Below are 20566 nucleotides of genomic sequence, written 5' to 3'. Positions count from 1 at the left end.
ACATTTATATGACAATTAAATAAAATTGATAATTTAGGACAATATGGAACAACATGACGATTATCAACTATATATCCACCAGGACGTTCAAAAGTATTACCAACATCTCGTCTACGATAATAAGGATAAGCATCTTCATCCATCCTAGTTTCTTTGAGAAATAATTTGGGATAATGTTTTGAACATTTACCATTAACCAAACACCAGTCACCACAAGGTCCATGAATCATATGTCTCATAATTATATCATGCAATACACGGTTTTTATTTGGATCAGGAATTTCAGCAGAAATATATTTATCTACAACTTGAGAAGTTGTTATTTTAAAATTCTGCTTTAGAGTAATTAATATATGAACATGAGGTAAACCACGTTTTTGAAATTCAATAACGTATACAAATGCTGCTATCTCACCAAAAAATTTTTGCTTAACGATTAAGTCGATTAAATAATCCTTCTTAATATTAAAAACTCGAGCACAAATATCAGGTCTATCAGAAGCTTGTTGACCAGGAAGAAGATTTTCTTCGATCTCACGCCATTTCGGATTACATGTCATCGTGATAAAAAGATCAGGTTTACCAAATTTATTTACAATTGACATTGCATCTTGATAATTTTGTAACATATTACGTGGAGATCCAATAAACGTAGAAGGAAGTATAACCATTTTTCCCACACGACCATTTACATTATTTGCCATATTTTGCATATAATCTACTAAACTCTGATATGTTTCAACACGTAATTCTTTTTGATGAGTTTTACAATAATCTATTCTATCCTTTTCAATTTTTACATAATTATCTACAAGCCATTGTTGAAATAAACGACGTCCTAATAAGAAAACATTAAATTCATTATGAACCGCCATACGATATTTAATATATTGTCCTCTAGTTATTCTTTTATTACTATTTAATTTCATTAAATTACAATGCCATCCTCTAGTTCCATATGGATAAAATAATGGATATATCCAAGGTTCTACATTCGGATCCATAATACTAACTTGTTGTAAAATTTTAGTATCAAGAGACACGGTAGTGTCTCGCGCCAAGTACACGCGGAGCGAGACCGACCGTGACTCTTTTACGCGACGCGACGGGTTGCGAGTACTCGAGATGTTGAGATCTCGATAACGAGTGAACGGATCAAGTTCTAAGTAGGCTTGATCGATAGCTTGGGGTCGAATTAGGGGGGGGGGGGGTTTCTCTTATAATATTTCCGCTACGTGCTCTACGAGCGGAGATATTGCGACGCAAAGTCAAAATGTGAAAATTTTATTTTAAGATACTTCTACTAACGCTCTCATGTGCCATGCCATCATTTCATTGGCTGGAGTCGCGTCCTTTTCACTTTTTCGACACCAGGGCGGTGCTAGTATCGCCAGTTTCGATATGTACATATGTATATACGTATGTGTACTGCGCGAGTGCAGATAGTGCGTTTAGCGCGCTGTCACACATCAGTTAACCTATCTTCGAGAGATACGGTAGTACGCGCGGAGTGAGACCGACCGTGACTCTTTACGCGACGCGACGATTAATTCAAGGTAATTGTTTTATGTAATTATCCTATAATTATCTTATTCTATATATTACTGTTACTTATTTTATTGATTTACTGTTTACTTTACTACGTTTACGTGAGTGTTTACATACAGGTTAACCTATATATATTGACGGCAGGGACGGCAGGGAGCTGATACTGAGATCAAAGAGCCTGTTCACACGAGGCGTTTCTGCCGCGCGCTTGCAGCCGCGCGTTAACGTTTGCACGAGCCGCACGCTGTCGCGAGGTAAGGTGCGACAACGCGCGCATACGCGCGTATGCGAAACGGCAGTAACACCGTAATCGTGCCGGCGATATACTGAATTTGAATTGCTTTGTGCTTATCTGGAGATTTCGTATCCCTACATCGTGTTACCACCGCTGCCGGAAAAGAAGGTTCTCTACGCTTGGCAGAAAGTGACGACTGACACGTTCGATCCCGACTTCGTTGATCGCAGAAGAGCTGGACTCGAGGTACGTTTCCGATTTGCAATTATAACAGTATCGTGCGATGAATGTTGTACTAACTTCAAAGTCGGAGCATCCTTGTTCACCGCTACGGGATCGACGTAAAGTTTTAGCGGATTTTAATCTTCCGAATTAGCGTCGCAACAATATTAGTCTTCCATTATCTATTGCCTCACAACTTTTCGATTTTAATGTTTTGTAGCTGTATAGTTATTTGTACACAATCGTGATATTAATAAGCATCAGATTGTTCATTACAGTTCTATGATTTAGAGGAACTGTTTCGTAACGGTGGCCCCGTGCCAGATACAAATTACATATTCCTGGGAGATTTTGTCGATCAGGGCTACTATAGCTTAGAAACGTTTACTCGTCCGCTCACACTTAAAGCTAAATGGTCCGACAGGATAACGTTACTACGCGGTAATCACGAATCTAGACAAATCACTCACGTTTATGTGGATTTTACGGTAATTGGTCTCTTCATTTTCTGTTCTAGATGAATGCCAAAACAAGTACGGCAATGCTAATGCGTGGAAGTACTGTTGTAGGGTATTTGACTTGCTCACAGTTGCTGCCGTGAGTATTTGTATAAATATTTTTTTAAAAATTGTAACTTCACTTTTGATTACGCTCGAATAAAATTCTGTTTTAGTTAATTGATGAACAGGTTCTTTGTGTACACGGTGGATTGTCTCCAGCTATTAGAACACTAGATCAAATTAGAACGATTGAAAGGAATTAAGAGATTCCACACAAAGGTATTAATTGTATAAAGTGATATGTCATTGCAAAAGTTACATAATAATAAAAGTTACATGACTGGATATTTACTGTTATTGTACAATAATAATAAAATGTCGTTGCTTAATTGCCATATTACAGGTGCTTTCTGTGATTTGGTCTGGTCCGATCCAGAAGATGTAGAAACATGGACAGTAAGTCCGCGTGGTGCAGGCTGGCTGTTTGGCAGCAAAGTGACTTACATGTTTATGGAAGTGAATGATCTTAAACTCATCTGTAGGGCGCACCAATTAGTTCAGGAAGGTATGTCTTTGCTCAAATATTTCTGTCGCAGATTTTTTTAAATATCTCAGAAGTATGTATTGATGACGCATATTTTTATCGTGCAGGTTATAGGTACATGTTTAATGACAAACTCGTCACAGTGTGGTCAGCCCCAAATTATTGTTATCGATGTGGTAACATAACTAGTATCATGCAGTTCACGACAGTGGATCAGAGATCACCCGTGCTGTTCCAGGCAGTGCCTGATTCCGAGAGAGTAATCCCACCTCTAACGCCCACTCCGTACTTTTCGTGATCTATCTTAGTGGCTCATCTGTACGGATGCGGAAGAGAAATGTCTGTGTCTAGACTCTACGGAATCACATGATTTGATTGGCCGGATCCAGGCTGGTACCATGATTCATGACCCGGACCCACAGATTCATGAGAATATATCACTGATTATATACATATTACTTTAGAAAATTTTGATTCCCTTAATAGAAATTATTTGATGCGTTCTACGATCAAAGTACGATACTTAGAGAGGACTGAATTGTCGTGTGATTGATCTTATTCAGGGAATGTTCTTTAAATTTTTTAAGAACTTTATCAGGTTTTACATGTTGTAAAGCTAACTTTTATATATCTACATAGTATCTGCCATTGCATCAGCCTGATTTTTGTAGCTCGAGAAAAAAAAACGATATTTTGCATCAGAGCAAATGTGAACATTCTGTGGTCTAGACGCTTTTGCTACTATGTATGTACATTCTGTAGAGCATTCATATCTCAGAGCAGCATTCTGGACTTTAATGTTCAAAAGACTAAGAACTTTTAAATAATTTATGAGCGCGAATAACGCAAATAGTCCAGTGCTGTGTGTGAATATAAAAAGAAAAGAAAAGAAATATCACGTTTAAACATTCCGGCAAAAAGTACACTCTCTGAGTACAGTGAATGCTTCTCTGACATTACAATCGTTGTGCGTAGAATTCAGGTTTATTAAAGCGTGAGCATATATAGTACTGTTAAGGTCTTCCTGAACATATAAATGATCTGTTGCTGGTACTGTTAGGTACTGTGTGTGCTGCGTACCGTTCTTTTTTCTTCTAAATGCGCAATCGGTGTTCTTAGCAAGAATCGTAAATTCGGCTCTTTTTCGCCGAAGTACAAATAGCGTGTAGCAGTAGCCAAAGTTTTCCTGCTTAGATAAGGAAATCCGATAGCAGGATCGTTATAACATCTGTAGAGAGTTGTCTTATTATTTTTATGCACATGACATTTTTTTACGCTTAATTTTAAGAAATTCCGAGCTCAAATATTGTCTTTAAACTACCTTGACACACATTGATGTTCTTTTCAAGAAAGATATCCACCGTTCGTTCGTCACACACACTTCTCTCTTCTATATATATATGTACAAAACAATATTTTCAAATACTATTGCATCCTCCGAATCTTTGTACAATTTCCAATATCGTATGCCAAATCGCTGTCGTATTGAATAATCGTAATTAGCTAATTGTCATAAGTTCATTAACGTAGGGAGCAACTTGAAAAAAAAAAAAAACCGAGACCCTTAGCAATGTGCCTCTAAATTAATAAGCGTTTGTGTAATATAATGATACGATATTGATATGACATAATTAATGGAAATGCACCGGCCATTGCGTATCATAAGCCTGAATTCTGACCATCGATTTTTGCTAGCTCACGATAATTCCTAACCGATCACAGACCCGACAAATACGGCATTGGCATTGTGGCACAGGCTGTCAAGTTGAGACTACTCTATTTTGAATTTTGTGATATAGACCGAAGGAGGCGTGTGCAATGGTCATGTCGATGTTTATAACGACTCTCCTTGTCGCACCATTCGAAGAGGTGTTTTGCGAAGACCCGTTATTCCAAGAAATGTAATAAACTTTTGAACAGTGCCTTCAGAACTATAACACGACGGTCTACTAGAAGTATAAATGCTTTCTTACTGACAGATAATCGATAGACGAACTAACATAAGGACGAAGAATCATACAAATATCAGAGCTTAACGGAGAATGTGTATGAGGAAATTTTTTATCATTTTTTCTTTTTATTCTATTTCATAAGCCTTCCGCTATTGTTTTGGAACAAGCCTTTGCTTTTTCGCAAAATTTTTCTACGATATTTACGTTTTACGATTTTACTACCTTTTAGGTCTACTCTTACAATTTTACATCACGCGCGCGCGGTATATTCTCTATTTGTACTACATTTATTATAACGTACAATTACAATTGCGCGATACTTTACGCGAATAATGTATTACATTAGGTAGAGAGGAGCGCATCTAGAACGAATTGGGACACGGAGCTTGCGTTACAAACTCGACTCGCTACATTTGCAGCCTCCGAGTCGTGAAACGGTTTCGCAACGACGGGAACGCCCTACGTGCGGTACGGATATTATTAGAAATCCTTAAAAAAAAAAAGAAAAGAAGTATTAGCCTCTGTATCTATTGGGGTGTTCTCGGCGTTTCGTTTACCGGAATGCCTCTGTCTGTGATCGCTTTAATCTTATCGAAGTGTCCAAGCGCTTGCGGCGACTCGATATTAATAATCGGTAAGCTCGCGAGAGAGAGAACAAATAAAGACAATTTGCAAGATAAAAATAAAATAACGAAGACTAATTTAGCTTAATGTGCTCCGTGCGGGAGCTTGAACACTGCGCATAATCCTTAAAGATCTCACAGGTAGACACCATCCTAAAACGATCATCATGTACCTTGAAAGTATAGACTTTGTTATGTTAATGTACTAGGTGCGCAACTAAGTTTCCGGGTTTTTTTGATCAATAAAAAATGGAAAATTTCAAGAGAAATACAAAAAATGGTTTATTCAAAGTATCGTCCCTCGCTAGCTATACTTTCGCCATCTCTCTGGCAATACATGAATACCGCCACAATAAAACGACGCGTCTTTGGACCGAAACCATTCATCCAACCAATTTTGCACTTCTTCGAAATTGGTCAAGTGTAGCCCAGCCAAGCCATGCGCCATCGATCGGAACAAGTAATAATCGGAAGGCGCCAGGTCTGGCGAATATGGCGGGTGCGGTAGCAGATCCCATTTCAGCGTTTTGATGGTGTCCTGGACGATGGAACTGCGATGGCACGGGGCGTTGTCGTGCTGCAATATCACTCGTTCGTGTCTCGTGTCCCATTCTGGCCGTTTTTCGAGCAATGTATGGTTTAAATTGATCAGTTGTTGTCGGTAGCGATGCCCATTGACAGTTTCGCCCGGTTTCAGCAGCTCATAGTACACGATTCCTTTCTGGTCCCACCAAACGCAGAGCATTGTCTTCTTTCCAAAACGATTTGGCCGTGCCGTCGATGTTGATTCTTCACCAGGTGAAAGCCACGATTTTTTGCGTTTGGGATTCTCTAAATATATCCACTTCTCATCGCCAGTAACAATTCGATGAAGAAAACTCTTTCTTTCATGCCGCAAAAGCAAAATTTCGGAAGTGGCTCTTCGATTTTCCATCTGTCTCTCAGTCAACTAATGCGGCACCCATTTTCCTTCCTTTTTAATTTTTCCCATGGCATGTAAACGTTTGGAAATACCTTGGTGAGTCATGTTTAATGCCTCCGCAAGTTGATCTTGTGTTTGCGTATCATCTTCATCCAATAACGCTTGCAGATCGGCGTCCTCAATTGTTTTTGGTCTTCCGGAGCGCTCCTTGTCCTCAGTGTCGAAATCGCCACTTCTGAAGCGTTTAAACCAATCTTCACAGGTAGTTTTCGATGGTGCATGTTCGCCGTAGGCCTCCTCAAGCAAACGACGTGCTTCAGCTGCATTTTTTTTTTCAAGTTAAAGCAGAAAAGCAAAGCTTCCCGCAAATGCTGTTTATTTGGCACAAAACTCGACATCTCCGTTGTTAGAAAAAATATTTTTGCGTTGCGATATGTGTTTATATAACGACTGGTTATTGTTAACAGATGTCCAAGCTATAACTTCAAACAACTTCAGACATGTAAGTCGAGTACATGTGTTATTGGTGCCATCTATGTGTGAAACCCGGAAACTTAGTTGCGCACCTAGTAATGAAGAACGTCTGTAATAAAAATGCGCAAAAACTCGCACTTGATCGCATTGTCAATAATACTCGAAAAAAAACAAAGTGGTAGTATTATACCTCGAAATAACACCTTGTACATACTGTTTATAAAATGCGTAATACTACAAAAAGGCGTGATATCCGTACAAAATTACCTTTTTTAAAATAGAGAAGAACACGATCGCATAGTGCAGACCAAACGCTTTGGACCAAACGCTATGGTACATGAGCATATTTACAGTTCGAAGACCAAGAGGCAGAGCCGCGGAGATACGACGACAAGAAGAAAGATGTCGTCAGCTAACTACCATTGGAGTAGACGAGGCAGAAGACCGAGACAGTAACATAATTATTTTTAAGCCGTATTTTTAAGCAGTAATATAACCCGTCAGTATTATATATTCGTACCTCTGACCATACACATATGAACACACACATACAAAGTGAATATGTGAATATGCTACGTTTCTTATACATACATGAAAACATAATTGCTAAATAAACATTTAATAAAACTATTATATTGTTGTTATTTACTTCATACTTACCAAATCAAGTTTTATTTAATATGTATAATCTATTGTAACTGTAAATAAATATATTATTTACTGTATAATTAAATGCTGGTACATTCAAGAAATTTGTAATTCTGACCTGGATTTATATCCTGTCTAAACTACACATGTATGTTTAAATTGATGTTTTACCTAGTTATTGCACCAATAATGTTTAAATAAATCGTAGCTTTAGTTTTTAACGCAGGAAAATAAAATTTAACGTTTAAGCGCTAACCAATGTTGATGCATTTTTCTGAAGAAATACTTACATATTGATTTTGTTGCATATTCGAAATCTAAAATCCGAGTATGCTAGAAGCACTTTCATTATCTTCAATGTGTCAGGTATTTTAAAAGAACACTAAATTTATCTTTAAAAATAGGCACAATTCAAGTAGCTGTAACTTTGTTAAAAATGAACAAAATTTAAATTTGAAAAAAGGATTTTAAAGCTTGAAATCTCTACTTTTGAAAGTTTTTATCGTGGATTGAATAAGAAATGAGCATTTTGACTTTGATTGCTCATAACTTCCTTAAAAATCATCGTATTGCAATTCAAAAAACAGATTCTTAAAGCTGAAACTTTGCTTTATTGAACGGTATAATTGCCAAATTTTTTAAAATAACAAATAGACATGATACAAATGGATGAAAATAATGTAAATTATTTTTAAATGCAGAGTACTTAAAAGTACAAAAAAACATAAAGAATAAATTTGTTTTATTTGTATCATGTCTACATGTTATTTAAAAAGATCTATTTTCTTAGAAATAATAGTCTGTAACACCTTTAGCTTTACAATCTGTACATACTGTTTGTAAGATATACTCTTTATAAGACTAGTTAGAAGAGGATGCGTAACACTACAAAATGCATGATATCAGTACAAAATTACCTTTTTCAAAAAAGGTAAAAAAAAGGCGCCAAGTACACGCGTGGTTGTTACCTCGAAAAAAACCAAGTGGTAGTATCATTAATTTTAAATTAAAAAATATATAAAATCTATTCTAACCTAGGTGATAGTAGCTTTAATTTTTCTTAACAAAATTATTATATTACAAAATTGTTACTTTATTCAATCCAAGTGATATCTACCTAAAAAAACTTAAATAACAAGTGGTAGGGGAGACCGGGGCTAGACCGCTAACGGGGTAAATCCGCCAAATCAAATATCTCGGAACCTGTATATTGTGCGAACTCGCTATTAACATTGTAAACGCTGCTTATGGTACCCATGTGACCAACGGAGTTTCGGCAGGTTACCTGCCGTGTTATGATTTTTACGAGGGCAAACGTGTTTTCGGAAGGTGAAAGTTACATTTTCTGCGCGTGGAAATTTTGTAATATCTGCTATAATATTTGCTCTCCAAATCTCGAGGTACGTGATTATAAAGAGTAATGCATGCTGAACACGAATCCAGTGTAGTTTTTTCATTATCGTTGATGTCTATTATTTCGTGGGCGATCAAACCTGAAACTTGTGTTTGGGGTTAATCCGTCAGTAAGCCGTCCGGGTGCATTTCCAAGGCATTTCCGGGCATTTCCAGGCTCACTGCATATGGAATATGGATGAGACGGGAATTACAACCATTCAGACACCGAATAGAGTCATCGGACGTCGAGGAGTGAAACAAGTCGGGCGAGTGACTTCTGCGGAAAGAGGAACCCTCGTAACTATTTTTTAATAACGTTTCGCATAAAAATTTTAAATAAATTTTTATATTTTTCTTTTAAAAAACAATTATTAAGATGTATCCTATCATTTTTCAGGATTAGATGTACGTATATGTATTGAAAATGCAGTGTAACGGTTAAACCCCGGCATTTTTGAGATTTCAATTTTTGCACCGTTGTCGTTTTTGCTCTATACCGGTTAAACAAAGCGACGTAGATAAAAATTTTCTGTATAAATTTTGTAGCTAAAGGTTCACTCTTTACAGTGGTATACCACTTTTAACTACAATTATTTATTTTGTTGTTAAAAATCGGCACCGAAAAAAAACTAACGGTCTAGCCCCGGTCTCCCCTATCGATTTAAAAAAAATATGTGAAATCTTTTAATACTTCGCCAATTACAAAGAGAGAATATATATAGGTATATATATACATATACACCTTAACAAAATTATTATTATATCACAAAATTGCGTTACCAAACTCAACCTAAGTGATATGTTATTTCAAAAAAATATATGAAATCTTTAAATTACGCCAACTACAAAGAGAATATATATATTGCTTTGAAAAATAATTGTAGTGCAACTACTCTTAAAAAATAAAACAAAATTGTGTTACCTAACTTAACCCAAGTGGTATGTACCTTTGTATTCCTAATAAGGGTCTTTCTATCAACCCAAGTGGTAGTAGTTTTAATTCTTCTTGATAAAATTATAATATTACAAAGAATCATTTTAATCACAAAAAATTAAAGAGGTAACATTATAAAATAAAAATATTTAATTAAAATAAAATAAATAAATTTTTCTTGTAAAAAACTTGGCGCTGCTTTTTTAAAGTCAATCCAGACAAATTTGCATAGCGCATAAACATAAGCGTAAGAAATTGATTGGTTTATGTATATGTGCAAAAGGAAATAGACCAATCCATCTCTTTATGCATTTGCTTATGCACCTATGCAAGTTTGCCTGGATACACCTTAAAAAAGTAGCGCCAAGTTTTTTACAAGAAAAATTTATTTATTTTATTTTAATTAAATATTTTTTTTTTATAATGTTACCTCTTTAATTTTTTGTGATTTCTATTACGTATGGTAACGTAGGAATCAGGAATTTCTCCTTCAGAAGTTGTTTTAAAAATTGCGGCAACTTCATTTGTTCTTTGAGCATTATATCTTCGTCGATCCATCCCTGGTTTTAATGTAAATAATAATTGTAACTCTGATAACAACTCACCAGACTCCATTTCTAATCGTTGTTGATTTTCTAACTCTTCAGCCATCATTTGATATGATTGTGCGAATATATTACATTCTCGCATTAAATTTTCAAAATTTGTTACAATATCAAGATCTAAATTTGAATTTTGATTAAGACGATGTTCTATTGCTTCATTTGAATCAACAATAAAAAGTTGTCCATAAGTCGGACTTTTATTTTGCGCAGCACGTAATGCTGTGTTAACTTGATAATAAAGGGTACCCCACGTTAAGATAGGCAAAATGCCACTGTCAATGAAACGGAAAAATGACTTTGGATTTGCATAAGTACACTAAAAAAAGAATGTTCTACGATTTTTCCGACCATCCATCCCCCCTCCTTTTCCTAGTGGCACCAAAAAACCGCTTTTTTTGAAAATTAGTTTTTTTCTCCGGTTCCTTCATGTTAAAAATTTTGAAAAAATTTGAGAATATAGCTTATAAAAAGTACTTAGCACACAATTTTTTTGAGCTTTAGGCGCGTTGAATACCTAACCTACAAAAATAAAATAAATATTTGAATCAATTTTTTTCTAATTTCTTTGATAGTTGCAGGTCTAATTACTCTAGAAAATTGTATATTTTAGTGTTCTACATGTATTAGAATTTTTTCAGATTTTTCGGAATGGTGGGCCGTACTCAAAAATGCGAAAAACCCTATTTTTAGCCACTTTTGGGCCTTTTATGGTCCTCAAATGATTGATAGTGTCTTAACTGACTCTAAAATAAACATAATATATTACTTTTGGATATATGTTGTCAATATTTGATACATTCCGATACGTCTCATATGTTTTTGAGCATGAAATCAGTCATAACTCAACGAGAAAACCCTACTTTTTGTATAAAAGTGCCTATTTTTTGTCGATTTCTGGATTTTTGGTTATTTTATCTAAGTTTTTTTGCATATGATTGGTAAATGTGAATATAAATATAATAAAAAATTGTACCTCTTATACATATATATTTCAAAGAAATCGTTTATTTATTCAAATATATACATTTTCATGAAAAAAAAAATTAATTTTTATCATTCCATGATCGTCTCTTTAATCCTCCTCGTCACTATCTTCCTCAATTACTGGTGTTACTTCTTCGAAGTCAAACAATGTTGTAAGTATCTCAGCTGGTCGAATAATCCTTGACAAGTATCTTGCATGAGACAGGTAAAAAACTATGGCGGCTATATGCGAGCAACACCCTATAGTTCTGTTACCATTAGCGCAGTTACAGCAATAACGTCTAACACCGTTGAGTCCCACACTATCAGGTTGATATTGTAAATAAGATTTGTAATATCAACCTGATATCGCCATAGTTTTTTACCTGTCTCATGCAAGATACTTGTCAAGGATTATTCGACCAGCTGAGATACTTACAACATTGTTTGACTTCGAAGAAGTAACACCAGTAATTGAGGAAGATAGTGACGAGGAGGATTAAAGAGACGATCATGGAATCATAAAAATTAATTTTTTTTTTCATGAAAATGTATATATTTGAATAAATGAACGATTTCTTTGAAATATATGTATAAGAGGTACAATTTTTTTATTATATTTATATTCACATTTACCAATCATATGCAAAAAAAACTTAGATAAAATAACCAAAAATCCAGAAATCGACGAAAAATAGGCACTTTTATACAAAAAGTAGGGTTTTCTCGTTGAGTTATGACTGATTTCATGCTCAAGAACATATGAGATGTATCGGAATGTATCAAATATTGACAACATATATCCAAAAGTAATATATTATGTTTATTTTAGAGTCAGTTACGGCACTATCAATCATTTGAGGACCATAAAAGGCCCAAAAGTGGCTAAAAATAGGGTTTTTCGCATTTTTGAGTACGGCCCACCATTCCGAAAAATCTGAAAAAATTCTAATACATGTAGAACACTAAAATATACAATTTTCTAGAGTAATTAGACCTGCAACTATCAAAGAAATTAGAAAAAAATTGATTCAAATACTTATTTTATTTTTTTAGGTTAGATATTCAACGCGCCTAAAGCTAAAAAAAAATTGTGTGCTAAGTACTTTTTATAAGCTATATTCTCAAATTTTTTCAAAAATTTTAACATGAAGAAACCGGAGAAAAAAAATAATTTTCGAAAAAAGCGGTTTTTTGGTGCCACTAGAAAAAAGAGGGGGGATGGATGGTCGGAAAAATCGTAGAAAATTCTTTTTTTAGTGTACTTATGCAAATCCAAAGTAATTTTTCCGTTTCACTGACAGTGGCATTTTGCCTATCTTACCGTGGGGTACCCTTTGCCCTTGGATTTTAAAACAATACGGACCAGGACGTCTTTCTTGGAAATTAATTAAATTTGCATTAAATGATGCAAAAGAAAATGAACTATTATAACTACGAATACGATTAAAAAAATCAATTGATTTTACATTACTACCATCAAATAAAGATCGAAGAAATTGAGGGATTTCAGGCAATGGTTCAAGATATACTGCACCATGATTACAGCAATCATGAAATGAATTTTCTTTGTTAGAAATCTTTTCAGCTGCAAAATGTTTTGCACTACAATGAATGCAAGACACATCCATAGAACCAATATAATATTCAACTATATTATCACACGTAGAATTTTCTTGCGATATGTTTACAACGTTATTACTACAATTAACTAACGCCCTTTGAATTTCACGCCGACGACGTTGATTCTCTGCCTTTTTTTCACGACGTCTTCGTTGAAATTTTTCTTCCTCTTCTATATTACGATTTATTTTACGTCTAGACATTTTTTTCAGAAAATTGAAAAATAAATTATTAAATAAAAATTTAAAAAAATAGAAATTAAATATATTAAATAATTATTGTAATAAATATTTTTATTATTGATAATTATTATATCTCAATATAAATAACTCGTGAAAATAATTCTCCTAATAGTTCTGTAACAATATTTGTAAATAAAAAAATATGAATTATATACCTTTATTTTATATTATTTTTTTATTTAAATAAAACGAATATAATGTATAGATCTTTTATTTTATATATTATTCTTTATTTTAGTAAATTTAATGAAAAAGTACAATTATCAATATCAATATCATCATCATCATCATCATCATCATCATCATCATCATCATCATCATCATCATCATCATCATCATCATCATCATCATCATCATCAACAATATTGTCATTATATCAGTAATATTATATTTTATAAAATTTTTATTTATACAAAATTATTTCACAATACTAAAATTTATTTATATTAATTTAAAAATAATATAAATACAATACTCTAATACAATATTTTAATATTAGGCCCCGGTCTAACGTACTATATAATATATAATACATAACATGTACAATAACACTATATTTTAACGTAAAAATTACTTAATAATTATAAAACAAATTATAACATTATAATAATTATAAAACTAATATAACACTTTAATAATTATAAAACAAACTATAACACTAAATATCAACATTTTTACAATATGATGGATAATTGCTCGCCCAGATGGTAACTCATAGGCGGCACACGCATCGATCGATCGCTCTAGGACCCATGCTGACAGACGATCGATAGACAATCGATTGGTCGTTGGCACCATTGTATTTTTGTGAGGCGCACGCGCTCTCTATATTTTCTTTGCCACGTGCCGCGAGCACTTCTGTACCTCATTCTCACTGTGTCCTTTGTAAAGAGAGCCGTCGCCGACTATATTACAATAAATCTTTTCTTTTCTTTATACGTAAACCGGCCTTACTTTCAATGGTTATGGGCCCAGGGCGTTCAGAAGCGTAGAAGAAAAGATCGAGACCCTTGGAAAGCTAGGGGCCAGAAGATTATTGCGGACGAGAAGAAAAATTCTGGAAGAAGGATCTAGAATGGCGAGTATCACAGAGAGTAAGAGCGAAGCCTTGATCGAGAAGCTGTCCGATAGAAATTATCGGACATGGAAAACCGAGATGAAATGGTTCTTAAGAGGTAAAGGACTACTAGATTATGCACTCGGAAAAGTAGAGCTAGACGATCAGGCTACTCCGGCAGATAGAAAGGCACATCGAGCCAACGAGGATAAGGCGATGGCGGCCATTGGTTTGAGCCTCGAAATAGACCAGCAGATACACATAGAAGATTGCCGGAGCGCATTCGAGGCATGGCGAACGCTCGAACAGATCCATAAACCTAAATCAAGAGTGAGAATCATGCAGCTGAAAAAGGCGTTCTATCACTTACAAATGAAAAGTGAGGAGAACATGTCTTCATATGTCGCGAGAGCGAAAATCGCAGCCACTAATCTCAGAGATGCGGGAGCTGAGGTAAAAGACGAAGATCTGGCATACGCATTATTAGCTGGACTCCCAGACAGCTATGAAAATCTGAACATGGCGCTAGCGAGCTTACCAGATGACAAATTCACGTCGGCGGAAGTCAAAAGAGTCCTGTTAGCAGAATACGACAGACGACAATCCAGACTTGATGATAAAACAGAATTACCGAAGGAGGCGTTAGCCACGAATAAAAAAGCTGAGGAAAAAAGGGGCAGAAATGCAGGTAACGAAAAGCTCAAATCGTTCACTTGTTTCAATTGCAGGAAAGTTGGTCACCTTGCAAGAGATTGCCGATCGAGGAAGGATGGAAACTACAAAAGATCCGGCACGAAACAGAAGAAAGACTATGATGCGTTCCTCATGTCCTTAAACGTCGACATCGAAGATGTATGGATCCTGGACAGCGGATGCACACACCACGTGTGTAAGCGACGAGATTGGTTCACAAATTTTCGAGAAATGGACTCCGAGGTAATTAATACGGCAGCGGACCCGAACAAACAGAGCGGAGCAACGCTACGAGCCAAAGGTATGGGCGATATTTTTCTAAAAACGTCCGTCGGCAATGTAGAGAAAGGTATAGTTCTACGAGACGTTTATTATGTTCCAAATGTTAGAAAGAATTTGATGTCCGTATCGCAAATAGAGAGAAAAGGGAAAGAGCTATTAATAAGGGACGGAAAAGTAAAAATTAGAAATATCGATACTAAGCAAGTCGTGTGTGAGGCGTATAGGCAGAGTGACTTATATATACTAAAAGTCGAGATAGATCGGAATGTGCCGAAAGATATATTACAGGAAGCTAATGCCGTAAAAATTGACGTTAACGATTTGTGGCACCGAAGATTTTGCCATGTTAATAATAATACATTAAAGAAATTAACGGATCGCGTTACTGGATTAGATGATGCGAAGATGGATAAATATACGTGTGAGGAATGCTGTATTGGAAAAGCTACAAAAGTCGCGTGCAAGAAATTGAAATCAAGACAATCAAGAGACGTATGCGAACTAATTCATTCGGATTTATGTGGCCCTATGCCCGTAAAATCAATAGGTGGAAGTAGATACTTCGTAACTTTTACGGATGATTTCTCACGAAATGTTACAGTAATGTGTATAAAATCCAAGGAGAAGGTTAAAACTTGCGTACAAAACTACATCGCTAGAGTAGAGCGCGAGAGAGATAGAAAAATAAAAAGATTCCGAACAGATAACGGCCTAGAATATTGTAACAGAGAATTGTCGACATTTTTTAAATCCGTAGGCATCAAGCATGAAAGGTCGAATGTCGAGACGCCACAAATGAATGGAGTCGCTGAAAGAATCAACAGGACCCTGCTAGACTTGACGAGATCAATGCTTAAATCGGCGTGCTTGCCACAAAGGTTCTGGGCTGAAGCGGTGACCACTGCAGCTTATATCAAGAACAGAGTATGCCATTCGACAATTAATGATCAGATCCCGTTCACAGTGTGGACCGAGAGAGTACCGAGCGTGCGTCACCTAAAGGTTTACGGTTGCCTAGCCTACGCGCGACTACCCGATCAGGGACGTAAGAAGCTCGACGACAGAGCGGTCGAATGCATATTCGTTGGTTACGCTACCCAGACGAGGGGATATCGATTGTGGTGTCCGCAGAAACGAGACGTTATTGTGACAAAGCACGTTAAATTCGCCGAAGACAAAACGGGATACGAGTGGATTCACAAAACGACATCACAAGCATTCAAATATAACGAAGTCTGGTCCGAAAATGATCATGATTCGACCCCCGAAGGGGTAGAGCCCGCGCAGGAATTAAAATCCTCAGGTGGCCGAAAGAAGAGTCCGGCGGAACTATCCGAGAGATCCGAAGAAGAAACGTGGAGCGTCCCCGAGGAACAAGAGATAGTGGGGGTGCGAGATTCAGAGAAAACCCCAAGGGGTAGACCTAAGAAGAAAATTCGCAACCCGTATGGGAGGAAAGGAAAGCCTAAGAATAAAGAAATCCAACGCATACTTGATGACGAATACTCAACTGATCCGAGTGATGTAGAAGCAAACCTAATAGAGATAAACGAGCCGCAGGATATCAATGAAGCATTAACCTCCCCACAAGCCAAACATTGGAAACGCGCTATCAAAGAAGAATTGAGCAGTTTGATGCAGAGAAGAACATGGGAGACTACTCATTTGCCAGAAGGAAAGAAATGCGTCGGCAGCAGGTGGGTTTTCAAGCTGAAGACAGACGCTGACGGAAAAATCACAAGATATAAAGCTAGACTAGTGGCGCGAGGCTTCGCCCAAGAGAAGGGAGTCGATTACAATGAGACATATTCGCCCGTGGCAAACATCTCAGTAATCAGACTATTACTAGCACTATCAGTCAAACATCAGTGGCACACAAGACACATCGACGTCAAGAACGCATACTTATACGGAAAACTACGAGAAGAAATTTATATGAGGTTGCCGTCTCTCCACAACGTTGAGGAAGGAAAAGTAGTCAAGCTATTGCGTCCAATTTATGGGCTGAAGCAATCGGGAAGGAATTGGAACGAGGAATTAGACGAATTTTTCACTAAGATGGGATTTGAGAGACTGAAATCATCAAATTGCACTTACCGAAGGGGATGCCTAATAATCGTGGTATACGTAGACGATATTTTCATATTTGCAAAGAAGTTGGATAAAATTATAGAAGTGGTTGAAACTATCGCCAAAAGATATGAAATAAAAGACCTTGGCGAAATACATTATGCAATAGGAGTGAAGTTAGAACGGGAGAAAACTAATACTGTGAAATTAATTCAAAGAGCCTACATCGAATTAATGTTAGAAAAGTACAACATGCAAGAATGCAAAGGAGCATTAACACCGTTGGACCCAGGGATGAAGATAAGCAAGAGAGATTGCCCAGAGACACATGAAGAGAGGGAGAAAATGTCGCGTATACCATACAGAGAATTAATAGGATCATTGATGTACCTGGCGCAGTGTACGAGACCGGATATTGCCTTCGCAACTTCGAAATTATCGCAGTATAATTCTAATCCTGGGAATGTTCACTGGCATCAAGCAAAGCACATCTTACGATATTTGAGCGAAACCAGAGATCTTGGAATAGAATACGAAACCGGAGGTGAACGGAAGATCCGAGTATATTGCGACGCGGACTGGGCAGGAGACGTAGACGATAGACATTCCTATTCTGGAATCGTGGTGATGATAGGAGGAAGCCTCATCCATTGGCGGTCGACGAAACAGAATTGCCTGTCATCCTCCACAATGGAGGCCGAATACGTAGCACTGTCGAGTGGAGTCAAGGAAATAATATGGTTAAACATGTTTTTGTCTGAACTTAAACTTTGTAATTATTTCACAGGTTTCCAAATATTCTGTGACAATAGAGCAGCAATAGATTTCTCTAAAAGCAGGGTGGAGAAAAACCGAACGAAGCATATCGATATCTCCTACCACATAGTGAGAGAAAAGGTCGAGGATGGACTATTGGAATTACTATACGTGCCATCCAGCGAGAATCCGGCGGACCTGATGACCAAGGGATTAAAACGGGTCGCTCATAATCATTGCATGAGAAGGATGGGTCTGGACTTCACAAAGTGGGGGATTGATGGATAATTGCTCGCCCAGATGGTAACTCATAGGCGGCACACGCATCGATCGATTGCTCTAGGACCCATGCTGACAGACGATCGATAAACAATCGATTGGTCGTTGGCACCATTGTATCTTTGTGAGGCGCACGCGCTCTCTATATTCTCTTTGCCACGTGCCGCGAGCACTTCTGTACCTCATTCTCACTGTGTCCTTTGTAAAGAGAGCCGTCGCCGACTATATTACAATAAATCTTTTCTTTTCTTTATACGTAAACCGGCCTTACTTTCACAATATAAGAAATAATTTTTGATATCTTGAACGCTTTCCTGGAGATCTTCTGAACGTCTTCCTGAAATAAAAAACAATAATACTAAGAATTAATGTTTATAATAATAAAATAATAATAATAATATTTTTAATCAGTAATTATAAATCTAAAGGTACTTTTATAATATATAAATATTAATGCAATTTTTCGAAAAGCTAGCATTAATAATATAGACTACCGGAATAATTTGCCTACTTTTTGAAGGTAGAAAAAATCCATCAGACCCCAATTTTGCTTGGTTTCAGGGAAGACATAATCTGATTTCAATCGTTTTTATGTAAATAGAAATGTGGAGAAGATACAAAGGTCAACTTTATTATTTTTTAAGAATTAAATACTTTTTTTTATATAATATGATTCTTTTAATTATTCTACATATAAAAATATTAAGGTAGAGTTATGAAAAAACTAATAATTTACGAGATATTTCATATTTTCTTCTGGCACATTTTGACAAAATATATAAAATCTCATAAAAAGACATGTAGTTGAAAATATTGCAAATTATATAATCTTTTTGCAAAGCAACAATGCGTTTTCTTTACATTAATTGATTCATCTTTATTCTTTATTATTCTGTAAATAAAAGTGTTAAGGTACACTTACCAAAAAATAAATAATTTACGAAATATTTTATATTTTATGTCAAAATGTGCCAGAATAAAATATAAAATATCTTATAAATTATTAATTTTTTTATAACTTTTTTTGATAACCTTAATATTTTTACATGTAGAATAATGAGAAAAATCATATTATGTAAAAAAATGTATACAATTACATTAAAAAAAACAAAGTTGACCTTTGCATCTTCTCCACATTTCCACTTACAAAAAAAATATTGACATCAGATTATGTCCCCTTTGAAATCAAACAAAATTGATCTAATATATTTACACACACACACACACACACACACACACACACACACACATTCTGACTCCGCCGTTTTGAATTTTCATATTATTCATCATATCAGATTTGTTTTCAGTGACCCCAAAACCTACTATCACGTGCACAAGTTACGTGTCTTCCAAATAATTTATTTATTTATATATTTATATGTGGGTGTTTCTACGTAAATAGCGTTTTTTACTGTCCAAGCTTGTTATATGTTCATGATTGAGAGGAGGGTAAGCAAGCGTTGTGAAAGTTCACTACTGCATCGTATTTGAAGTATCGCACAATAATCTGTTAATTGGGGAGTGGCTTATCCAATGGAAACATGCAGAAACTCCTAAAAATGTCAGTTACCTGGTGTGCGTGAGCGGAAGAAGGATCGAATCAGAGGCACGGGAACGGGGCTTATCTCAAAGTGAGTTTGTCTATTTACCAGTATATTTACACACAGTTATTTACAAGTTTAAGAGTCCGCGAAACGCGGTTGAGATTCCTCGAAAGGCGACGCTTATTCCGCGAGCCACGGTTATCGTCGCGCGAACCGTTCAGCGAGACGCGGATCGAGTCGTCGTTGAGACTTTGCGCAACGCCTCGCTTTATCGAAAACGCTTTGTTCGCCTCTGAGAACGTATCTGCTCCAGAGGCCCGGCGCGCGCGGAGGTACGAGCTCCTCATCCCCACGCGTCACGCATCCCCGATAATGGGCCGAACAATTAGCCCAGCCAATCGATCGCCGACCCACTGACTTGTCCTTCGATTTACTCGTCGAATTTCGGAGTCGGC

At 36.3% G+C, this 20566-nt stretch overlaps 1 pseudogene; it reads left to right on the top strand.

The window, feature by feature from the left end:
• Window positions 1-359: 359 nt before the first annotated feature.
• Window positions 360-3609, top strand: LOC139781497 (serine/threonine-protein phosphatase 6 catalytic subunit-like; annotated as a pseudogene).
• Window positions 3610-20566: the final 16957 nt, after the last annotated feature.

This window comes from Temnothorax nylanderi, unplaced genomic scaffold (assembly GCF_030848795.1).
Source record: "Temnothorax nylanderi isolate EJ_2023f unplaced genomic scaffold, tnyl_v1.0 TNYL_tig0341_pilon, whole genome shotgun sequence".
Classification (NCBI taxonomy): domain Eukaryota; kingdom Metazoa; phylum Arthropoda; class Insecta; order Hymenoptera; family Formicidae; genus Temnothorax; species Temnothorax nylanderi.
This window is presented reverse-complemented; position numbering and strand designations above follow the sequence as displayed.